General features: G+C 38.9%; 1 protein-coding gene across 12 annotated transcripts in view; it reads right to left on the reverse strand.

Annotated features, from left to right (window-relative positions):
* PUS10 (pseudouridine synthase 10) overlaps positions 1-12,487 on the reverse strand; it is a 71,126-nt gene that overhangs the window by 30,400 nt on the left and 28,239 nt on the right. The gene's annotated exons all lie outside the window — the stretch shown is intronic.

A 12,487-nucleotide genomic window follows, 5' to 3' on the forward strand; every position in this document is an offset into this window, starting at 1 on the left:
AAGTGTTTCACACAGGTAACTTACTTTTTTCTTAAAATATCTTCCTATTTCACAGACGAAGGCCAAAAGTGACCTAGGATATACTATGTCCCCCAAACAGAATTGAAGGCCTCAGTTTTGTGTTTTAATAGGGCTACCACATTTTTAACTCTAATTAATGATATCCACATGTAAGTGTTTAGAAGTAAAATGTAACAATATCTGTAACTCACTTCAGAATATAACAAAAAGATGAGTGGATGGATAAACTGATGACAAGATCTATAATAAAGGAAATATAGAAAAATAGTAATGACTATAGAATCTAGCTGGGTGTATGGGTGTTCACTGTACAATTCTTTCAACCTTCCTGTATACTGAAAAATTCTCAATATAAAATGTTAGAGAAAATGTTCTGGGAAGAATTAATCAAAAACTGAAAAAAGTTGCTAAAATGGAGACAGTAACACCATCACAGTTATAAGGGTTAAATTCATATAAAATGCTTTACATAGTAAAGTATGTGACACGAAGATTTCTGTTTGCCAATAGGCTCCCAAAGCTGTCACTTTACAGAGAGCTAATGACATGTCCTACCTCAGTATATAGCATTTTGTGAACATGACAGGAGCATACATGTGTAAGTTGATAAAATACCGTATGTAGTCTCTGCATCACCTCTCACAAATGTGGCCATTCATTATTGCTCACATCTACCTCAAGATATGCCCCCCAACACACACACATACATGTTGTGGTTCATATGTAGAATCCTGTCCTTTTTTTTTTTAACTTCAAATGACCAGTAGGGCACTAGACACTTAAAGACTTGCAATCATTTGGAATTCTTAAGTGTATTACGTTGTTCAGACATGAGCCAAGCAGAATAAATTAATGACTGGTCAAATAAGAACTAGAACTGTTCCCAATGCCTAAACATCTCATCAGTACCTTCTGATTCAGTAGTTTGTTTACTTTGTAGCTCAACCTAATGCCACTGATAGTACTAAAAGACTCCATCCTTCTTTCCTTCCATTTACTCAAGCCCTCTTTAAAAAGGATATGGGCATGGTATAATAATACACAAATTATTAGGAGTCAGGAGATCTGGTTTTTAGGCTTTACTAAATTTCTGGCACTCAGTTTTTTTTTTAAGATTTTATTTATTCATGAGAGACAGAGAGAGAGAGAGAGAGGCAGAGACACAGGCAGAGGGAGAAGCAGGCTCCATGCAGGGAGCCTGACGTGGGATTCGATCCCAGGACCCCAGGATCATGCCCTGGGCCGAAGGCAGGCACTAAACCGCTGAGCCACCCAGGGATCCCCAGCACTCAGTTTTCTTATTGGGTAAAATGAAAGAGTTTGACTAAGATGAATGTAACTTAAACTATTCTGGATGGCTAAAGGTCACCATTAGTAGGAATTACTATACTGTTGGTTTTTTTTTTTTTTTTTTTTAAGATTTTATTTATTCATGAGAGACCCAGAGAGAGAGACGGAGGCAGAGACACAGGCAGAGGGAGAAGCAGGGATCCCCAGTATAACTGTTTTAGAATAGAGGCTATTAAGACTTATAGGACGTTAAGATTAAAGAAAAAAAATGTGAAGAATGATCTCCCCAAACTGAAACCTTATAGTCAATATTACCCCACCTTCCTCCAGCCTCCATACTTTAAGAGATCAATAAATATCTGTTTTCTTATCCATAAAGGGATATTAATATTCTCCTTGAAGGGAGATTGTGGGGATTTAACAAACTTGTATATGTAAGGAATCAAGTAAGATTCCTGGCATGTACCTAACAAATAGTTACCTATTACTGTCATTTTTAAAATTAAAACCTTAACTGCAATAAAATTACCATCCCTTAAAAGATTTACAAGACTTGGGATGCCTGGGTGGCTCAGCGGTTGAGCATCTGCCTTTGGTTCAGGTTGTGATCCCAGGTCCTGGGATTGAGTCCCACATGAGGCTCCCCACAGGGAGTCTGCTTCTCCCTCTGCCTATGTTTCTGCCTCTCTCTGTGTCTCTCATGAATAAATAAATAAAATCTTAAAAAAAAATTTACAAGACTTGAAATTTACAATCCTCTCCCTCACTTCCCAAACTGCTCTGCTATAAGAAGTCCCAAAATCCTCATGGGTATGTAAGCTACAGAGAGCTATCTGTCCTTTCTTTAAGAGGGTGAAGATTCTTCTGTCCTTTTTTAAGTGACCTTTCTCTCTCCTTTTTTGAGGCAAATTCTGTTTTCTACAGTCACTTTCAGGTGATGCCATCAAATCTGCAGTGTCCTGCCATCCTCTGATTATAAAGTAGGGCAGAACTGGAGGTTGCCAAGGGAAACCAGATTACCATGTGTAACATATAAAATTAAATCAAATGTCTTCAGTACCTGAGATTTGCTAAAGGGTTTTTCCTTCTTAATCCTCCGCAGGCTTTCTGCTCAAGCATGCCAGCAGGTTGGACAGAACTAATCACACAGCAGGGGCTAGGAGGCTGAATCCCAAAGAAGTCAGTGTTGCTCAATTATTCAATTTTTACTACGTGCTAATAATGTCCTGGACCTGCTTCTGCTGAGGAAGAAAAGTACATTTCTCTCTTTCAGGTCCTAAGATAATTTTAATAAATGTTCTATTCCTTAGTCAGTGGGAAAAAAATCATTCTCTAGAGTAAGCAATTTAATTCTTCTTCCCCAACAGAACCAAATGGCATTAAAGTTATCAAGTTTAATCAAATTTGGTACCAAAGGCAGCATGTCACCTCCTGAAAATTCAGGAACCACACAACTTAATCCTGGACTCTGCTGTAACTTTGCTGGAGGATTCTAGGCAAGTACTAGATAGAGCAGTTGAATAACCTGCTTGCTAAAGTGCTGTGTACTCTTGTATATCATGCATGCACACGCACACACAAACACACACACACACACACACACACACACACACAACCATGGAAAATCTATGCCTGGGAATGGCTTTAGAGCATAGAGTTCTGAGATGGGGGTTCATCAAGCACCAAACAATGAGAGTGTGTAACAGTAGTACCAGAAATTGAGGCTGATTTAAGCAGAGGTGGCAGGAAGAAAGGATAGAGAGACAGAGGCATTAAAAATGGCATGTTGGGGGGCTACAATTCAGTAAAAGCTGGTGCCTAGGGTATTTATAACGTGTGCATAAATGTGAGTAGATGTTCAACAACTAGAGATGAAACTGGAAAGGTCAGCAAGTTTTAAGTGCCAAGCTAAGGCATGACTCCAAAGAATGAAACCATAACAAAAGAAGTGCCACATTTACGCACATGCAAAGTCCCACGGCTGGACAAAGAATGGACAACATTCGATCTTTTTTTGACATTTGATCTTCTGTAATTCATCAAGTCACAATATATGCATCATCTGCATACTATCATTTTTCCTTATGCGTTGGCTCAGGAAAAAAAAATAGCTCTTATACCAAATTACTTCATTATTTTATATATATATATACATATATATATATATATATACACACACACACATATGTGTATATATATATATAATCCTATATATATGATAATATATAGTGTAGGAATGCAGAGGAGTACAAAGCTGTGAGAGATAACTGAGACAGACTGCCAGGACTTGGTGACCAGCAGTGATACCAAGGTTTCTAAATTACCACTAATGCCCTTTTTAAAACTCTAAAAATCTTTCAAACCCTACACATCTCCTGGACTCATTTATAAATAACAGAGATAGTATAGATTTGTACCAACAAGAAAATGACAATAGTTGTGTGATCAACTAGAGGTATTACTCCTTATTCTCTCTTTTCCCAACAACTACACATACACATACATACATTTAGTTATTCTACTGGCACACAAATAGGCAACTGGGAATTATGCTAAACAACAAGGTCAGTAACAACAGTACCTCTCCCTTCTTCTTCCCGCCCAGGATGCCTCCCTAACCTTTCCTTCTTTCCCTCCCTGTCCCCTAGCCTGCTACAACCATGAGCATCTGCCTCACCAAAGCCCGCTCCTCACTTTGTGTCAGGGTTGGTTGGTGGCAGGCATGGTGGCAGAAAGAGGTAGGTAAGAGAGGAGGGAAGAGAATGCAATCCTATAACCTTTGCTGGTCTCTACCACCTAGCTGAGGTAAAGACTCCTTGCTCATGTCTCCTACCCCTACCACCTGGCTGCCTCAACCTCACTCTTCTTTTTTTTTTTAATATTTTTTCTTTATTTATTTATGATAGTCACACAGAGAGAGAGAGAGGCAGAGACACAGGCAGAGGGAGAAGCAGGCTCCATGCACCGGGAGCCCGATGTGGGATTCGATCCCGGGTCTCCAGGATCGCGCCCTGGGCCAAAGGCAGGCGCCAAACCACTATGCCACCCAGGGATCCCAACCTCACTCTTCTTTTCCCGGGTCACTGATGTCTGATGTAATGACTAACAGACTGAGTCTGGGTATCTCTTCTGATGAATGAAACTTATCAGCTATGTTTGAAAACCCACCCATATCCTCTACATTATCTTTCCCTATAGGGTTCAGGGGGGAAAAATGGAGTGAGACATAAATCCTTCTCACTCCAGCTTTTCCTACTACTGCTGGTAATACAATCCTTGGGATAGCATTAAAAAGATTGAACTTTTTATTTTTGACATGCAAGAGGGGAAGACTAAGAACAAATCAGCAAAGACAGAATGAATCTGTGGGCCAAATTAGGTTGTACAGCTCTAATGACCTAGTTCCCAGGGGAATTCTCTAAGTTGTGAGTTTTAAGAAAGAAAATTTCTCTTGTATTTTCCAATATTCTAGGTGCTGATGTGTGCCTAGCTCTGAAGGATTCAATTGGAAATAATCACAAAAGGAAATTCAGTGGGGGTGGGAAGGTGGGGTAGGAATGGAGGTAGGAAGCGGGATCAGAAAAGACAGAACAGCTTCCATGAATGAAAGGCTCTGGGATAGGGGCACCTGGGTGACTCTGGTTGAACATCTGCCTTTGGCTCAGGGCGTGATTCCAGGGTCCTGGGATCCAGTTCTGCATCAGGCTTCCCACAGGAGGTCTGTTTCTCTCTCTGCCTATGTCTATGCCTCTCTCTTTCTGTGTCTCTCATGAATAAATGTTTTAAAAAAAGGCTCTGGGATAGACATGAAGAGAGGTATCACTCATGTAAAATCTAAAAAAACAAAAAACACACACTCAAATGAATAAAGAAACAAAAGGCAGAATCAGACCTATAAATGCAGAGAACAAACTGATGGTTGCCAGAGGGAAGGAGGGTGAGGGATGGGTAAAATAGGTGGAGGGGAGTGGGAGACACAGCCTTCTAGTTATGTAATGAATAAATCACAGGAAAAAAGGGTACAGTATAAGGAATATAGTCTTATATCATGGTCATACATAATATCATTATGTCATAAGAGAGATGTATCAGAGCAGATGGGAGCTACACTTGCGATGAACATAGCATAATGTATAAACTCATCAAAACACTACATTGTACACCTAAAACTAATGTAACATTATGTGTCAAATATACTCAAATTTAAAAGTTTAATAATAAAGATATGGTTCAGTCTTGTCCTTTAGTGTCATATGCTAATGAGAAGGTGACTTGGCAACTGAATTTCAGGTAACTCTGGAGTTAACAGTGAAACAAAGACATCTCAACAAATATCTGTTAGCCACTGGGTGTGGCTGAGGATGCAAATACTCTTCCTCCTAGAATTTGATTTTAGAGAACTAGCATTCTCACTGACATACAGGTTAACGTAAAGTAACTTTGCAGATTCAAGAGACTTCAGTGTATCAAAAGCTCAATGTCAAGTCAAATACAATTTTGCTTCCAAATTACTAACCAGAAAAACATTTTTTAATAGTAAATGTTAACTTTTAGAATACCAAAGAGACAAATTAATTGTTAATTGCTGAGATCTATTAATTGTTGAAAAAGGTCTCTTCAATAAATAACTCAAGAATTCTATGAAGATAACTATTTAAAAATTATTCCGAGTTATCACAGGAAAACTACAAGGCTGAAATCATTCTGTGTGTTGAACCTGATTTGCTACTAGGTATATTCCTAGGGATAAAAAATTTATAAAAATTTAAAAAAATTAAATTTAGGTATTACTTTTTAAATATGCAAAAGTAATTTGTTATTATAAAATAAAGACTTGTGACTTCAAGGTGGTGGACTAAAGCCCTTTCTGTCTGTACCTCCTTTGAAAAATCATCTCAAAATCAGATGGAGAATGAGAAACAGAAAAAATAGTTCCATCTACAATGAAACAACAACAACAAAATTACTTATCACCCCAACTCTGCATATATGAAAGACAAAAAGGGACTGCAGGAGTGGAAAGTGGCAGAGCCCAGGAAGCTGATCCTTAAGGGAAATACTTGCCTCTGCAAACTCAGCAAAACCGAGGATTGGAGGAGCCAGACAACACAGGGTGAAACTGGTAACAGAGGGAATGGCTAATGGCTTGTGGAAGGAATGGACAGACCCCCCAGTCCTCTCCCTGACACCAATCAGGAGGAGATTTCTACTCTGGAAACCAAACTAGAGGTTTCTACACTCAGAAGCCCCTGGCAAGATGACAGACAGAGGAAAGCCCTGCAAAGGAAAACAGGAGGGTTCAGTGAGAGTTTCTAGTCTGCCTAGAGACCTGCAGCTCCCTTTCCTACCTGCACTGGGCAAACAGGCAGCCAAACTTATAACTCTTTGGACAGAAGATTAGAAGATTCATCTTTGGATAAACTGGATGGTTTCTGAGGGGAAAACTTTCAGAAATTACATAGGTCTCTCCATGTAAAAAGTCAGTTTACCACCTGTTCTCCTCCAATAAAACCCAGTCAACAAGCCCCACTATCCTGCTCGGCATAGACATAACTCTCAATCACTTTCTAAATGCCCCATGCTTAACAATGAATAGACAAAGATCGCTAAGCATTTAGTAAAAATCTCTAATGTGAAAGGAAGAAAACAAAACAATAAACACAAAAGTAGAAAGAATAATACATGAATTCCCATGCACTCTTTGAGCAGCTTCAAGTTACCATTAGGCCAATCTTGTTTATTCTTTTTTTTTTAAGATTGTATTTATTTATTCATGAGAATACACAGAGAGGAGAGAGAGAGAGGCAGAGACACAGGCAGAGGGAGAAGCAGGCTCCACGCAGGGAGCCTGACGTGGGTGGGACTTGATCCCGCGTCTCCAGGATCAGGCCCTGGGCTGATGGCAGCACTACTGGGGCTGCCCTAATCTTGTTTATTCTATTTCCATTACCTTTTTTGGTTTTTTATTTGTTTGTTTGAGAGAGATGGGCTCAAGTTTTTTTTGTTTGTTTGTTTTGTTTTTTTAAAGAAAATCCAACCCCATGAATTCCTTCCAATGTAAACATTTTTTTGAGATTTGATTTTTATTTATTCATGAGAGACAGAGAGAGAGAGAGAAGCAGAAACACAGGCAGAGGGAGAAACAGGACTCAATTCCAGGACCCCGGGATCATGACCTGAGCCAAAGGCAGTTGGACGTTCAACCACTGAGCCACCCAGTTGCCCCAATGGAAACATTTTTAAAAGTGATATGCTTTACTACCAATTCGACTTATAATTGAAATATTTTAGATGTCAATTCAAAAATATGTGAGGGCGTACATATTTTCTCAAAATTCTTTTGGAGGAGAAGGATATAGAAGCAAACAAGTTCGAAAATCACTTACTGCATCTTAGTATAAGCAAACACCAACAGAAATCAAAAAAGGTACTAGAACCACATAGTTGGAGAAGGTTTGGGGTTTTCCCCCTCATTTTCTTTTATTCTTTTAAAATAACATGATAGAAAGTACAGAATACACTGTCATTTATTTTGGAACATAATTTTCTCTGTTTCTTTCTCCACTGTATATTATCTCAACCTCAAAGGTTTTCTGTTTGTTCAGCAAAGATAAAAAGTGGGAGGGCCCCTGGGGGATAGAAGAGAAGGTAGGACCTCCTTCCTCCTATTCACCATTTCTTCCTTTTACTCTGACCTTTGTGTACATATAAACTGCCACTGTTACTGCTGGGGAGACCTGCACAGCGTGGACAAGACACGCTGAATATGGTTCAGAGTAACCACAGCCAGTGGCAGGTAATTGTGCATGCCCATGTGTGTTAGGCATCTCTTAGTAAACAAAGCAGATATAAACTCTTACCCTTGTAAAACTAATAGCCAAGAATGAGGAAACGAACAAAACAAGTAAATTAAGTCACATACTATCTTAATGAAATAAATGCAGTGTAAAGTGATAAATGGAGTGGGGAAAAGTGAAAGAGGAATGGGGAATGGAAGAAGGGATTTGCAACTTCAAAGAGTGTAGCCAGGGAAAGCCTCACCAAAAAGGACACTGTTGAAGAAAGAAATGAAGGCAGTGAGGGAATACGCTATGAGTATATCTGAAGAAGAGACATTTTAGGCAGATGGAACAGCAAACAAAAGCTGTGGCTGTGGAGGCAGTTGTGTCTGGTGTGTCCCATGAATAAACAGCGAGGAGACCAATGTTCAGCCAACAGTGGAAGAAGAGAGAAACAAGTGATGAAATCAAAGAACTGAGGTACAGTACTAGGGAAGGGCCAGTATAAGCTCTTGGAGGCAATTAAAGGAATTTGATTTTACTCTGAGGTTGATGGAGAGAATGAAGGAAGGACTTAAACTGACTTACTTTTTAAAGTGATAAGGGACAAGCATGGAAGCAGAGACAGCTCCTAGGAGGCTACTGTAAAAATCCAGGTAATTGCTTGACCTGCCTACACACACTTCAGGATAAAGGGAATGATTTTCAAAAGTACAGCAAGCAGGATTAAGTTTTTTTCTAGTCTGGGATCTCACTGCCTTCAAACTAACTTTTGTTCAACAGTCCATTTCCTGAAAACGTAACCTGAGGTTTTACCAGGCTATAACCCTGTTCCTGGTTCTAATCTTAGCCAGAAACTCTTTGCTTCACACTGTGCTGGATACCCTTCCCAGAAGGAGCTTCTGGTGCACAGGTGGCAGGTAGGAGGTACTGGGCCCAGGGAATTGGACCCTGCAACAGCTCCATGGGTACTGTTAAAGGCAGAAGCTTCTGAACAGTCCTTATAGACAAGAAGATCAAATAGTCCAGCTCAGTGGAATTGGAGAAGGGAGTGCACTGAGCACAGATGGCTGGTATGCATAGACTGCAGGCCCCCCAAAACATACCAGGCATAGGAGTTACAGTGGCCAAAACTCTGGACCATGAAGCCTCAATCTAGGGATACTTCTGGATTCTTACTTTGAGCACAACATGGGTTTCAAAAAATCCAGCACAACCACCAGTTGGTCTATGAGAACAACTTCCCTGAGGGAGTCTCCCACCCTTCCTGCTGGGGCTGGGAAACCCTATTCTTTTCATCCAGGCTTCCTATCTGAAGCCTGCCAGCTCACAAGTCTAAATCACTTCTGTAGGGGGATCCCTGGGTGGCTCAGCGGTTTGGCGCCTGCCTTTGGCCCAGGGCGTGATCCTGCAGTCCTGGGATCCAGTCCCGCGTCAGGCTCCCGGCATGGAGCCTGCTTCTCCCTCTGCCCATGTCTCTGCCTCTTTCTCTCTGTGTCTATCATGAATAAATAAATAAATATATCTTCAATAAATAGATAGATAGATAGATAGATAGATAGATAGATAGATAGATCAATCAATCAATCACTTCTGGAAACTTGGCCTGTGGACAATGAAGCCAGTTCTTTCATCTAAGTTGGGGTTCTGCTCATAAGCACACAAGGATACACAACAAATATGTAAAGACAAAAATGTATGTGTACATACAGATGCAGATATATATACCTGTACATAATTTTCTATTCAAAGATTTCAAGTATTACAGAAGAGTACATACATCCTCAAAAAATTAAATTCTTGGGCAGTCCAGGTTGCTCAGCGGTTTAGCGCTGCCTTCAGCCCAGGGCGTGATCCTAGAGACCCAGGATCGAGTCCCATGTCAGGCTTCCTGCATGGAGACTACTTCTCCCTCTGCCTGTGTCTCTGCCTCTCTCTCTCTCTTTCTCATGAATAAATAAATAAATATAAAATCTTTATAAAAAAAATTAAATTCTTAAATCTAGATCAGTGGTTCTCAAACAGTTTAGTTTCAGTACTCTTTAGTGTCTTAAAATTTTTTGAGGACCAAAATAGCTTTTTTTATGCTGGTTATATCTATTAATAATTATAATATTAGCAATTAAAAATATTAGCAATTAAAACAATGAATTTTTAAAATATTTAATTCATTTGAAATTAATAACAAAAGTAATAAATCCATTACATGTTAACATAAACATGAAAAAATACTATATTTTTCAGACAAAACAATTTAATGAGAATTGTGGCATTATGATACATTTTTGCAATTCTCTTTAACATGTCTTAATAAAAGATAGTTTTATTTTCACATCTGCTTCTATATTCAATTTGCTGCAACAGTACATAGCATATAGCCTCTGGAAAACTCTACTGCATACTACTGAGAGAATGAGAATGAAGAGGCAATTATATATTATTATGAAAATATCTTTGACCTCATAGATCCCTTGTAAGGACCCTGGAGGTCCCTAGACCAAGCTTGGAGAACTACTTATCTGAATGTAATGGACAATTAAGGAAAATACAAATAATTAAAATTTGACTCCAGAAGGAGGAATAAAATCAAATAACTTTCAACTGAAGAAACTGAAGAAGTAATAAAGATCTACCTTTGTACCCTCTCAAATGGTTTTACAAGCAAAGTATACCAAAACTTCAAGAAACAAACAAACAAAAAATATTCTTTTGTTGTTAAAATTTCCAAGCACAAAAGACAGAAAGACTGACAGTTTGGGGTGCCTGGGTGCCTCAGTCACTTGGGCAGCAACTCTTGATTTCAGCTCAGGTCATGATCTCAGGGTCATAAGAAAAAGGCCAATAATACTGGTAAATCTCTAGCAGGCCTGATCACAGGGGGGAAAAGACACAAATGACCATCATCAGGGAATAAGATACCACAATAAAGAAATATTATGAAACACTCTATGTCAATAAACCTGACAACTTAGATGAAACAAATTCCTTAAAAGATATGAATTACCAAAAATGACACAAGAAACAGTAGGAAACCTGAAAAGAGCAGTATCAACTGAAGAAACTAAATTTATAATAAAAAAAGATTATCATGTTGTAAAATATCTTAAGTCTACAATAAAATTATTACAACTATAAAAAAATTAGGCAAAACTGCGGATCACAAGGTTAAAAAATCAACTGTATTTCTACAGACCAGCAATGAAAAATTGAAAAAATGCAATAAAAATAGAATTCCACTTCTAAGAGAACCCAAAATGATGAAATTCTTAGGGATAAACTTTTGTTTTTGTTTTTTATTTTTATTTTTTAAAGATCTTATTTATTTACTCACGAGAGACACAGAAAGAGAGGCAGAGACATAGGCAGAGGGAGAAGCAGGCTCCATGCCGGGAGCCTGATGTGGGACTCCTTCCCAGGACCCCAGGATCACGCCCTGAGCTGATCCTCAACCACTGAGCCACCCAGGCATCCCAGGGATAAACTTTTAAAACATGTGTGAAATCTGTACACTGAAAACTATAAACCAGTGCTGAAAGAAATTAAAGGTCAAAATAAATGAAGAAATGTACCACATTCATGCATTGGAAAATACAATATTGTCAAGATGTCAATATTGTCAAGATTTCTTTTTTTTTTTAAGATTTAATTTATGTACTTGACAGATAGAGAGGAGCCAGGGAGCACAAGCAGGGGGAATAGCAGAGGGAGAAGGAGAAGCAGGCTGCCTGCTGAGTAGGGAGCCCCATGTGGGCTCGATCCCAGATCCCCGGGATCATGACCTGAGCTGAAGGCAGATGCTTAACTGACTGAGCCACTTAGGTGCCTTCAAGATGTCAATTCTTATCAAGTTTATCTAAAAATTCAATGCAATTCCGGTCAAAATTTAAGCAAATTAAAAAAAAAATTGACAATTCTAAAATCTGTATGTAAATGCAAAAGACCTAGCATTACCAAAGCAAATTTTAAAGAGAATATACTCAAAGATTTATGCTATTTTCAAGATACACTATAATGATGTAGTAATCAAGATAGTATACTACTGATACATGGATGTACCAATATATCAGTGGTATTGAACAGGGAGTAAAGAAATACATATGTAAATAAACACATATGCTTATTTTCTACAAAGGTAGCAAAGAAATCACAGAGAAAGAAAGGTTTTTGGAACACCTGGGTGGCTCAGTTGGTTGAGCGTGTCTGCCTTTGGGTCAGAGGGTGATCCCAGAGTCCCAGGACCAAGTCCCACATCGGGCTCCCTGCATGGAGCCTGCTTCTCCCTCTGCCTGTCTCCTCTGCCTCTCTCTCTCTGTGTTGCTCATGAATAAATACTTTTTTTTTTTTTTAAAAAAAAGGGTTTTTTTCATCAGAGGGTACTGAAAAAAAAAAGAGAGAGA

The sequence above is a fragment of the Canis aureus genome, chromosome 11, assembly GCF_053574225.1.
Source record: "Canis aureus isolate CA01 chromosome 11, VMU_Caureus_v.1.0, whole genome shotgun sequence".
In the NCBI taxonomy this organism is placed as follows: Eukaryota; Metazoa; Chordata; class Mammalia; order Carnivora; family Canidae; genus Canis; species Canis aureus.